Source organism: Arachis ipaensis, chromosome B1, assembly GCF_059453495.1.
Source record: "Arachis ipaensis isolate K30076 ecotype BB chromosome B1, ASM5945349v1, whole genome shotgun sequence".
In the NCBI taxonomy this organism is placed as follows: Eukaryota; Viridiplantae; Streptophyta; class Magnoliopsida; order Fabales; family Fabaceae; genus Arachis; species Arachis ipaensis.
In genome coordinates this window covers 68,663,736-68,675,362 of record NC_142436.1, presented here as the reverse complement: position 1 = coordinate 68,675,362, position 11,627 = coordinate 68,663,736, and the positions used below count along the sequence as shown (strand labels likewise).

Genomic DNA, 11,627 nt, shown 5'->3' with positions numbered 1-11,627 from the left:
TTTGTTCTGAGCCAATATGGCATTCAGAGTATCAACTTCAAGAACTCCCTTCTTCATAGGCGTCCCATTACTCACAGGATTCCTCTCAGAAGTGTACATGAACTGGTTATTAGCAACCATGTCAATGAGTTCTTGAGCTTCTGTAGGCGTTTTCTTTAGGTGAATGGATCCACCTGCAGAAGTATCCAATGACATCTTTGATAGCTCAGATAAACCATCATAGAATATATCCAGGATGGTCCATTCTGAAAGCATGTCAGAAGGACACTTTTTAGTCAACTGTTTGTATCTTTCCCAAGCTTCATAGAGGGATTCACCATCTTTTTGTTTGAAGGTTTGAACATCCACTCTAATCTTGCTCAGCTTTTGAGGAGGAAAGAACTTGGCTAAGAAAGCCGTGACCAGCTTATCCCAAGAGTTCAGGCTGTCTTTGGGTTGAGAGTCCAACCACACTCTAGCTCTGTCTCTTATAGCAAAAGGGAAAAGCATGAGCCTGTAGACTTCAGGATCTACTCCATTAGTCTTAACAGTATCACATATCTGCAAGAATTCAGTTAAGAACTGAAAAGAATCTTCAGATGGAAGTCCATGAAACTTGTAGTTCTGCTGCATCAGAGAAACTAATTGAGGTTTCAGCTCAAAGTTGTTTGCTCCAATGGCAGGAATGGAGATGCTTCTTCCATGTAAATTGGAATTAGGTGCAGTAAAGTCACCAAGCATTCTCCTTGCATTGTTGTTGGGTTCGGCTGCCATCTTCTTTACTTGTTCGAAATTTTCAATCAAGTTGTCTCTGGATTGTTGTAATTTGGCTTCTCTTAATTTCCTCTTCAGAGTCCTTTCAGGTTCTGGATCAGCTTCAACAAGAATGCCTTTTTCTCTGTCCTTGCTCATAAGAAAGAGAAGAGAAAAAGAAAAGAGGAATCCTCTATGTCACAGTAAAGAGGTTCCTTATTGTTAGTAGAAAAGAAGAAGAGAAAAATTTGAACTCAGAAAGAGAGAGAGAGGGTTCGGATTTTTGGTTGGTGAGGGATAGATGTTAGTAGATGAATAAATAAATAGAATAAGATGAGAGAGGGAAAATTTCGAAAATAAATTTTGAAAAAGAGTTAGTGATTTTTGAAAATAGTTTTTTTTTTAAAAAGGTTAGTAGTTTTTTCGAAAATAAAAATTAAAATAATAAAAAAGAAATTTTTGAAAAAGGGGGAAGATATTTTCGAAAATTAGAGAGAGAGAGAGAGTTAGTTAGGTAGTTTTGAAAAAGATAAGAAACAAACAAAAAGTTAGTTAGTTAGTTGAAACAAATTTTGAAAATCAATTTTGAAAAGATAAGAAGATAGGAAGTTAGAAAAGATATTTTGAAATCATATTTTTGAAAAAGATAAGATAAGAAGATATTTTTGAAAATATATTATTGAAATTAGTTTTGAAAAAGATTTGATTTTGAAAATCACAATTAATGACTTGATTCACAAGAAATCACAAGATATGATTCTAGAACGTAAAGTTTGAATCTTTCTTAACAAGCAAGTAACAAACTTGAAATTTTTGAATCAAAGCATTAATTGATGATGTTATTTTCGAAAATCATGTGATAAAAATAAGAAAAAGATTTTTGAAAAAGATTTTTGGAATTTTCGAAAATAACTAAGAAATTTGAAAAAGATTTGATTTTTGAAAAAGATTTTGAAAAGGATGAGATTTTTAAATTGAAAATTTGGTTTGACTCATAGAAAACAACTAGATTTTAAAAATTTTTGAAAAAGTCAACTCAAATTTTCGAATTTATGAGAGAAAAGAGGGAAAGATATAATTTTGATTTTTTTGAAATTTTTATGAAGAGAGAGAAAAATTAAAAACATCATTTTCATGTTTTTCTCTTTTATTTTTGAATCAAAACAAGGAATGCATGCAAAAACACTATGAATGTCAAGATGAACACCAAGAACACTATGAAGATCATGATGAACATCAAGAACACATTTTTGAAAAATTTTTAATGCAAAGAAAACATGCAAGACACCAAACTTAGAATTCTTTAATGCTTAGACACAAGAAAAACAAGAAAAGACACAAAACATGCAAATGCAAAGATCAAACAAGAAGACTTACCAAGAACAACTTGAAGATCATGAAGAACACTATCAATGCATGAATTTTTTGAAAAATGCAAGATGCACATGCAATTGACACCAAACTTATAACATGACTCAAGACTCAAACAAGGAACATGAAAATATTTTTTATTTTTATGATTTTCTAATTTTTTTGGATTTTTTTTTTCGAAAATTATATGGAAAAGAAAAAAATAAGGATTCCAAAATTTTTAACATGAATTCCAGGAATCTTGCATTCTTAGTCTAAAGCTTCAGTCCAGGAATTAGACATGGCTCACTAGCCAGCCAAGCTTTCCATGAAAGCTCCGGTCCAAAACACCAGACATGGCCAATGGCCAGCCAAGCATCAACATGTAAATCAGGAACAGCAGCAGGTGGATTAGCAACAACTAGCTTGCTCTTGATAACAAATTGCAAGCCTCAGTCCAAATGAATTTAGACATGGCTTTACAGCCAGCCAGGCTTCACATGCTTCATGAAACACTAGAATTCATTCTTTAAAAATTTTGAAAAATTTTTTTTTTTCGAAAACAGGTGAGAAAATTTTGAAATATTTTTGAAAAATTTTTGAAAAGAAAACAAAAAGAAAATTACCTAATCTGAGAAACAAGATGAACCGTCAGTTGTCCAAACTCGAACAATTATCGGCAACGGCGCCAAAAACTTGGTGCGTAGAAATTGTGATTACACTTTGATTATGTAAAATTCATCGCTCTTTCTTTCCCTGGTAATGGCGCCAAAAACATGATGCCAATACCATGGTTCACAACTTCGCACAACTAACCAGCAAGTGCACTGGGTCGTCCAAGTAATACTTTACGTGAGTAAGGGTCGAATCCCACGGAGATTGTTGGTATGAAGCAAGCTATGGTCACCTTGCAAATCTCAGTCAGGTAGGGTTAAATGTGATTGGATTAGATAATTAAAAGATAAAAAATAAAGGATAGAAATACTTATGTAATTCATTGGTGAGAATTTCAGATAAGCGAATAGAGATGCTTTCGTTCCTCTGAACCTCTGCTTTCCTGCTATCTTCATCCAATCAATCTTACTCCTTTCCATGGCTGGCTTTATGTGATACATCACCATTGTCAATGGCTACTTTCGGTCTTCTCTCGGGAAAATGATCCAAATGCCCTGTCACGGCACGGCTAATCGTCTGGAGGCATCACCCTTGTCAATGGTTTCATCTTGTCCTCTCAGTGAAAATGGTCAATGCACCCTGTCACGGCACGGCTATTCATCTGTCGGTTCTCGATCATGCTGGAATAGGATTTACTATCCTTTTGCGTCTGTCACTACGCCCGGAAATCGCGAGTTTGAAGCTCGTCACAGTCATTCAATCATTGAATCCTACTCGGAATACCACAGACAAGGTTTAGACTTTCCGGATTCTCTTGAATGCCGCCATCATTCTAGCTTACACCACGAAGATTCTGATTAAACGGAAGTGGTTGTCAGGCACGCATTCATAGGGAATGATGATGATTGTCACGTTCATCACATTCAGGTTGAAGAGCAAATGAATATCTTAGAAGCGAAATAAGATGAATTAAATAGGAAACAGTTGTACTTTGCATTAATCTTTGAGGAACAGCAGAGCTCCACACCTTAATCTATGGAGTGTAGAAACTCTACCGTTGAAAATACATAAGTGAAAGGTTCAGGCATGGCCGAATGGCCAGCCCCTCTAAAACGTGATCACAGGATCAGAATACAATCCAGGATCCAGGATATCTAATACAATAGTAAGAGGTCCTATTTATAATAAACTAGCTACTAGGGTTTACAAAAGTAAGTAATTAATGCATAAATCCACTTCCGGGGCCCACTTGGTGTGTGCTTGGGCTGAGCTTGAGTGCACACGTGTAGAGGTCCTTCTTGGAGTTGAATGCCAGCTTTTGTGCCAGTTTGGGCTGTTCAACTCTGGTTTTGGATCCTTTTCTGGCGCTGGACGCCAGATTTGGGCAGAGAGCTGGCGTTGAACGCCAGTTTGTGTCATCTAAACTTGGCCAAAGTATGGACTATTATATATTTCTGGAAAGCCCTGGATGTCTACTTTCCAACGCAATTGGAAGCACGCCATTTAGAGGTCTGTAGCTCCAGAAAATCCACTTTGAGTGCAGGGAGGTCAGAATCCAACAGCATCAGCAGTCCTTCTTCAACCTCTGAATCTGATTTTTGCTCAAGTCCCTCAATTTCAGTCAGAAAATACCTGAAATCACAGAAAAACACACAAACTCATAGTAAAGTCCAGAAATGTGAATTTAACATAAAAAATAATAAAAACATCCCTAAAAGTAACTAGATCCTACTAAAAACATACTAAAAACTATGCCAAAAAGCGTATAAATTATCCGCTCATCATTGAGTTTGATAACTGTTGAGTTACTGATTTCATAACCAAGACCAAAAAGAGAAAAATTAAATTGCTGGAATAGAATATCTTCAGATTGGAAACAATGGTAACACAAATTAAAGAGAAATCAATCAATAACTGAAATACCTCAAATATCATTATTAATTCAAATCATAATATGGAAAGGGTTCATAAGTAAAGTTGGCAACATTTATAAGTACGCATAAAAGCTTTAAAGTAAATATTAAACCTGGATCGAGAGTCACTCTTACAAACTAAGAGAAGTCCTAAATCCTAATCCTAATCCTAAGAGAGAGAGGAGAGAACCTCTCTCAAACTAAATCTAAATCATGGAAAGTGAAAATTAGCGAGCTCTCCCTGAATGGATGCATTCCCCCACTTCATAACCTCTGGTCTATGCCTTCTGGACTTGGATTTGGGCCAAAAAGGGCTTCAGAATTCGCTATGAGCGTTTTCTACAATTTCTGGTGCGTGGCCTCTGTCACGCGTCTGCGTGGGTCACGCGGTCGCGTCATTCGGAGCTTTTCTTGCCACACGGTCGTGCCAGTCATGCGACCGCGTCGCTGCTGATTCACGCTTGGCACGCGATCGCATTGTCCATGCAATCGCGTGGATACCAGTTTCTGCAAAACTCCATTTCGCACTTTCCTTCCATTTTTTGTACGTTTCATTTTCCATCCTTTAAGTCATTCTGCCTTAGAAAACCTGAAACTACTCAACACACTAATCACGGCATCGAATGGAAATAAAGGTAATTAAAATAATTAATTTTAAAGCTTAGAAAACATGTTTTTCACATACATCACATAATAAGGAAGGAAAAGTAAAACCATGCAATTAATATGAATAAGCGGGTGAAGGATTGAATAAATCACTTAAACTAAGCACAAAATAACTCATGAAATATGGGTTTATCAACCTCCCCACACTTAAACAATAGCATGTCCTCATGCTGAATCCAAGGTAAAGAATAAGGTAAGGTTAAAGTGGTGGAATGTTATTCAATGCAACCTATTCTAAATGCACCTACCTGAATGAGTCATGCAATTCCAATTTATCCACTCATATATAAAGCTTACATGTAGTCAAATTAATTCACATTCTCAAGGAGTCATATATATATATATAGCCAACCCTTAAATAATAAAGCATTTTAGCAAATGAGATGGGAAATATTGTACAAACTTGCAAAACAATTAGTAATTTAAGCACAGATATATGCTGATGAGCTATTGAACCCTCACTGGATTTTGTGTTTACTCTCTAGTCACTCAGTGTTTAGTGGGTTTATTCACTCTACTTTTCTTTTTATTCTTACTTTCTATAACTTTGTTCTTCATCTAACCAATCAACAATTATAGAGTACAGTCATACCAAAAGTCATGAGGTCTTTAATTAAGGTTGTAATGGGGCCAAGGTAAAGGTAAGGATATATGTATAAGGCTAAGTGAGCTAATAAGTGAATCCTTAATTAGACTAAGATCTCACCTAACATACATATTTAGTAGAACAAAACTTCTTTACCAATTTTCCCATATTATCCCACTTGTTGTTACATGCTCATGTTTCAATTTTTGTTTTTATCCCATGTGCATTGCTTTTATTTTGCATTGGGAAATTTTTTTCGTATCCCCTTTTATTGAATGCTGAAAAATAATTTTTTTTAATGCACATGGTAATTGAATCACTTTGATTTCTCATGAGCATGCTTCCCAAAATTTATTTTATTTCTTTTAACTTTTCTACCCTTTTGTTTCTATCATCCATGTTCCCAATAGGTTTTCCACATTTTAATCTATTTATAATTTTCTATCTTAAGCTAACCAAGGATTCAACTTGGGATTTTATTTTGTTTTTCTGCTTAAGGCTAGTAGTGTGGCTAAATAGAATAAAAGGGATTTTAAAGGCTCAAGGGGGCTAATAAGGGTGATGTGAAAGGTAGGTTATTTTGGGGTAAGTGAGCTAAAATCAAATGATGGCCTCAATCATTCTTTTGGCATGTATCTATATTCTATAATTGGACATATAGATTAAAGCAAAGTAAAGAACATCAGAATAAAAAGAAACGAAACACACAGAAATGAAATTATGGTTTGAATGCAACCATACAATTAAGCTCAAAACTCACAGGCTGTGTGTTCTCTAACTCAAGCATTATATATCATTCATATATGTTATGCAGGTTTAGTTAAAAATTCCCATTATTCTCATAAAAAATTATTTAGGGTAACCTTTAAATTTTGATGTTCCTCCTTGATGAAATGTTGTCAACTTAACTATATGATGTAATGCTATATATACAAGGTTTATGGATTTAAATCTGTTATGTTCAATTTCCTAGCTTACTTCCTTTTTATATTTTTTAATTTAAACTATGCTATCTTATGCTAAAAAGGGTAAACTATACTAATGAATCCACTAATAAGTCAGAATTGCCAACTAAACTAAATAACTAAAAATATGAACTAAAAATGCAAAATGCAGAAATAGAGTAAAAATACATAAAAGCAGCAATGTATAAGTACTCAGAAAAAAATATAGAAAAATATCCAAAATAAAAGAAAAAGAGATGTAGTGGTTCACCAAAATAAAATGCCAGAGATGGCGACCTCCCCACACTTAAAATGAAGCATCATCCCTGATGCTCAGTCAAGCCGGGTGTGAAGGGGTGTCATCACTGGTAGGGATGGTAGCTGGAGGCTCTGTGGTGGTGGTGGGCTGAGGGTCTGGCTGCTGTAGAGGCGGTGCTGACTGGATCGGGATCTCCGGATCTGCTGCCTCGATCTGATGTGTAGCCTCCTGATGCGGGGCTGCCTACTCTGTGGCTGCCTGCTGATGGGTCTCCTCCGAGAAATGAGTCTCCTCCTCGTGCTCATCCTCCTCCTCCTCTGATGGCTCAGATGGTGTGTCGGGCTCAGAGGGGATGTCACCACCCTGTCGGATCATCAGCTTCAGATGCGAATAGCGTCGCTAGCTGCGACGCTCCAATCTCTCATACCGGCGCCGGTTACGGCGCTCCATCTGATCAAGCTGTCGGAATAGGCGGTGCACGAGGCAGTATACGGGCTCAGAGGCAGGTGGAGGTGCAGTAGTAGCAGCAGGGGCAGTAGTGGCAGCTGTGGATGAAGAGGGTCTAGCAGACGGTGGGGCTATCTCATCAGTAGCAGTGAAGGGTGGTGGTCTGTAGCCCAAGGCTAGGAAGTTCCTTCTGTAAGAAATGATCTTCCTGCAGTCTGCCGCTGGTGGTCTCTCATCGACATCCTCCCATGGCACGTCAGCTCGACGGCCTAGCTGTGTAACCAGATACGGGAAAGGGAGGGTGCCTCGGACGTGGACCCTGGCCATATAATGTCGGATAAAGCGTGGTAGATAAAGGTCCTTACCTTCCAGCACACACCATAGGAGGGTGATCATAGTAGCTGGGATCTCCGTCTCATGAGTACTCGGCATGACATAATTGCTCAAGATCTGGTGCCATAATTGAGCCTCATCATTTAAGTCTGCCCTCTTGATCCCTCTAGGCATGGTGGTGTCCTGACCCATCTCCCAAGGAACAGTCGGGTCGAGAGCTATCCGTGCCTTTACAGCATCCCAATCAAACTGCATCAGGCGCATGTCCTCCTTAACCTTTGAATAACCATCAGGCTGATCGGACTTGGCTGGGAGCTGGAGAATGTCCTCTAAGGCCTCCTCGGTGACTAGAATTTGTTTTCCTCTCATGTTCACGACATCTAGGGTGGTGATGTAGTAGTTGCAGTAGAATTCCCGAACCCAAGATGCATTGACCTCTGTCAATGTTCTCTCCAGAAAGAACCAGCCTCTTTGCTTGATTTGCTCAGTGGTGTACTACTGGAGTGCTTCTGGAATCTTCAGAGTTCTCTCCAGGTATAGATTCCTGGAGTTTGCAAATGCCGGATACTTCAGCTCACAATACCGGTTAGCAAATTTTATTGAATCATTTGCAGGGAGCAGCTGGTCAGCTTTTTCCTGCTGTGTAAAGTTCTTCTCCCGCCATGAGGAATCATGCATGAGGGCAATGATGGACTGGGAGGAATCTCCTCTCTTGCGCTTGCCAGTAGCCTTGCCTTTTCCTTTCCTCTGGGAGGCAGACATCCTGAAAAATGGGAAACCAGGAGATGGATAAAAATAGGGAAGCAAATAGGCAATTTAAACAAAGAAAACTCAAAGCGGCACAGGAGAATTAGAATGAGGTAAATGAGTCAAGTAAATATGCATTGAGGATTGTTTAGTAGATTAAAATTTGGAAAGGAAGAATTGACAATCCAAAATGTATCAGAATTCAAGTTAAATAGAAAAATTGTCATTATGCCATGGTTAGAAAGTTAGAGGAAAGTAAAAAAAAATCAGAAAAGAGATTTTGAAAAGGTTAGTAATGTTAGAATTTGAAAAAGAAGTTATTAAATTAAAATTAGTGAGTCAATAAAATGTGGGTTAAGGTAAGTGGCATAAAGAAAATATTCTAGATAACAAGGATGCACAATTATGATTAGAATTAACTCACAACCGAAGAAGGAAAACAGGGTGATGTTGATTCAAAGAGATATAAAGAAAGCAAGAATTGGAATCAAAATATCACAGATGCAGTTTATAAACCAGGAAATCAAAGAGGATAAGAAACTCTGCCATAGCATTCATGAAGTGGTTTGGGTAGGGCAGAGGACAACAGAGTTTAGATTGCCAAACCAAAACATGAATGAAAATAATTCACAAAAAAATTGGGCAGCATTCCGGCTAAAATTGGATTGTCCCGGAAAATAAACAGCAAACAAGACAGTTCATATGAATTAAAAAAAAAACTTGCTGCAGTTACCTATAATTAAGAGAAACATGAAAATTCAGAGTAACAAGCAGCAAATGCAGGAAATTACAGCATATGAACAATGTAACGACCCAACTTCCAATACGTTATTAAGCCTTTAGTTCGATATCGTGATTCAATTTTAGTAAAAATACCAGAAATTTTTGTTTTTATTAATTAAAATCATATAGCAAACATCACCAAGTAATAATAATAATTACATAATTATTAATAATAGTAATATTATACAAAAGAATTTAAATAAAATTCAGGTACAACTCCTACCCTTCTGCATAAAATAAAAACTAAAGCTACAAAGGTGAGGGAATTCTATGAAAGAAACTCAAGTTATAAACTTAACTCATAAATAAGTTCTATAATCGCCCGCAGCTTCAAATGAAGTCTTCGAACCTGTGTCACTGAAAGGGTGGAAGATTTTGGGGTGAGAACAAACCACACATTCTCAGTAGGGAATGGGAATGCGGTAAAAGTAATGATTAACATGCAAATAATTAACTTGGCTTAATAAACCATCTTAGTCAAACCTTTTGAAGCACTTTTTAATATTACTTTAGATAAATAATTACTTTCTTTAAATTTCTAAACCCAAAACAGATCTCAATCACAATTAATTCTCAGTCACAACAAACAGTTATTAATCATTTCTATATATTCACAAACTACCAGCACAAGTAAGAAACTCAATTCAACAGACAAACAAATCACAATAAAACAAACAACACAATCGCAAAGAAGTAATACAAGCAAACACAACCAAGTGCAAATGCACAACCAATATGATGCATGTCTGTCCTAAGCAGGCCATGAGCTCATGTGTCGGTTTACACCCTGCAGCCCGACATTACCTAAGAACCAGTCTTAGATATGGTTTCCCTTTGTGTCCTTAGTGCATACGTTTCGGTGGTAAGAATACCACTCCTTCATGACTATCGGAAGTCGGCGCAAAGCTTGACCCCATAATATACGCACAAGGGGAAACAGTGATCCTCAGTTCATGGGCGTCCCCGAGATCAATTCACAAACAAAACAATGATCCTCAGTTCGTGGGTTTCCCCAAGATCAACATACAAAAACAAACACGATCCTCAGTTCGTGGGCTATACCCGAGATCAATACTCAACAATACAGTAATCTTCAGTTCGTGGGTTATACCCGAGATCAATACTCAACAGTTCGTGGGTTATTCCCGTAATCAATGATTATCAGTTCGTGGGTTTTTCCCGCATATAAAATAAATAACAATCTATAGGTTTCCCCGAGATCAATGATCATTCAGTTCGTGGGTACTTCCCGATTTTAACCAATTATCAATTTTGCGTTTTCCCCGTAGTTAAACAACTAACAGTTCGTGGGGTTTTTCCGCCTTTTATCACTTTTCATTATCCTTTCTAAAACGCAACAATCCACATATCAATTCATCATTCTCTTTTTCCCTTTGAGTTCTTAACATTTTTCTTTAAATCTTTCTTAACTTTCTCAGGCATTCATCCATAAAAATCTTAACCATCAAGCCAGTCATAATCTCTACTTTAGCAATCTTGACTCAAGCCAACTTTAAAACTATTTTTCAGTTTGGTTTTCTATCGAAAGACTCAAGAAAAATCATTTATTTTAAATTCATTAAACACTTTTCAAAACATAACCTCTCTTTGGAAATAATCGAATAGAACTCTTTCTCAAGTTCACTAACTTCACAAAGATTCAAAAATCATCTCTCTTACTATTCAAATTCAAATATTATTATTTCACCAAATTTCTAAAAAAGGTAATCCTTTATTTCAAGCCCAAAACATAACTCTTTCTATATTGAATCAAATTCAAAACATAATTTCTTTCTTAAATAATTCAAGTTCGAAACATAATTCCTTTCCTTGGTAAATTGAACTCAAAATATTTTAATTCTTTTCTAAACTAAATAAAGCTCAAGTAATATAATTTTCCAAATTCAAAGCTTCTAAAATAACTTTTCAAATGAAACCTCAGGTTTTTCTAAAATTTCGGCAGCACCTCCCCTAAAACTCGGACTTAACCACCCTTAGGGGTTCCCTCTTTCTCCACAAATCACCAGCCCTTTTCTCAACAATTTTCAAACGGGCAATTCTCAATCAACCAGACATTCACAATTCATAATAATTAGCAAGTCAATCATACTCCACAATTCCAACTAATCCATCAATCCAACTCCAATCTCATCAATTCACAACTAAATTCACAAGTCACAAAATCCTTTCAAATTAAACTCAATCAATTCTCCATCCGTTCATTAGCAATTATCATAACAGATTCTCAATAA

The 11,627-nt window shown here is 36.6% G+C and overlaps 1 non-coding gene across 1 annotated transcript; it reads left to right on the top strand.

Annotated features, from left to right (window-relative positions):
- The first annotated feature begins 250 nt into the window (after positions 1 to 250).
- On the top strand, positions 251 to 357 carry LOC148576936 (small nucleolar RNA R71). Its single transcript, XR_015903782.1, has one exon. It is a non-coding gene; the product is annotated as a small nucleolar RNA R71 (small nucleolar RNA).
- The last annotated feature ends 11,270 nt before the right edge of the window (positions 358 to 11,627 follow it).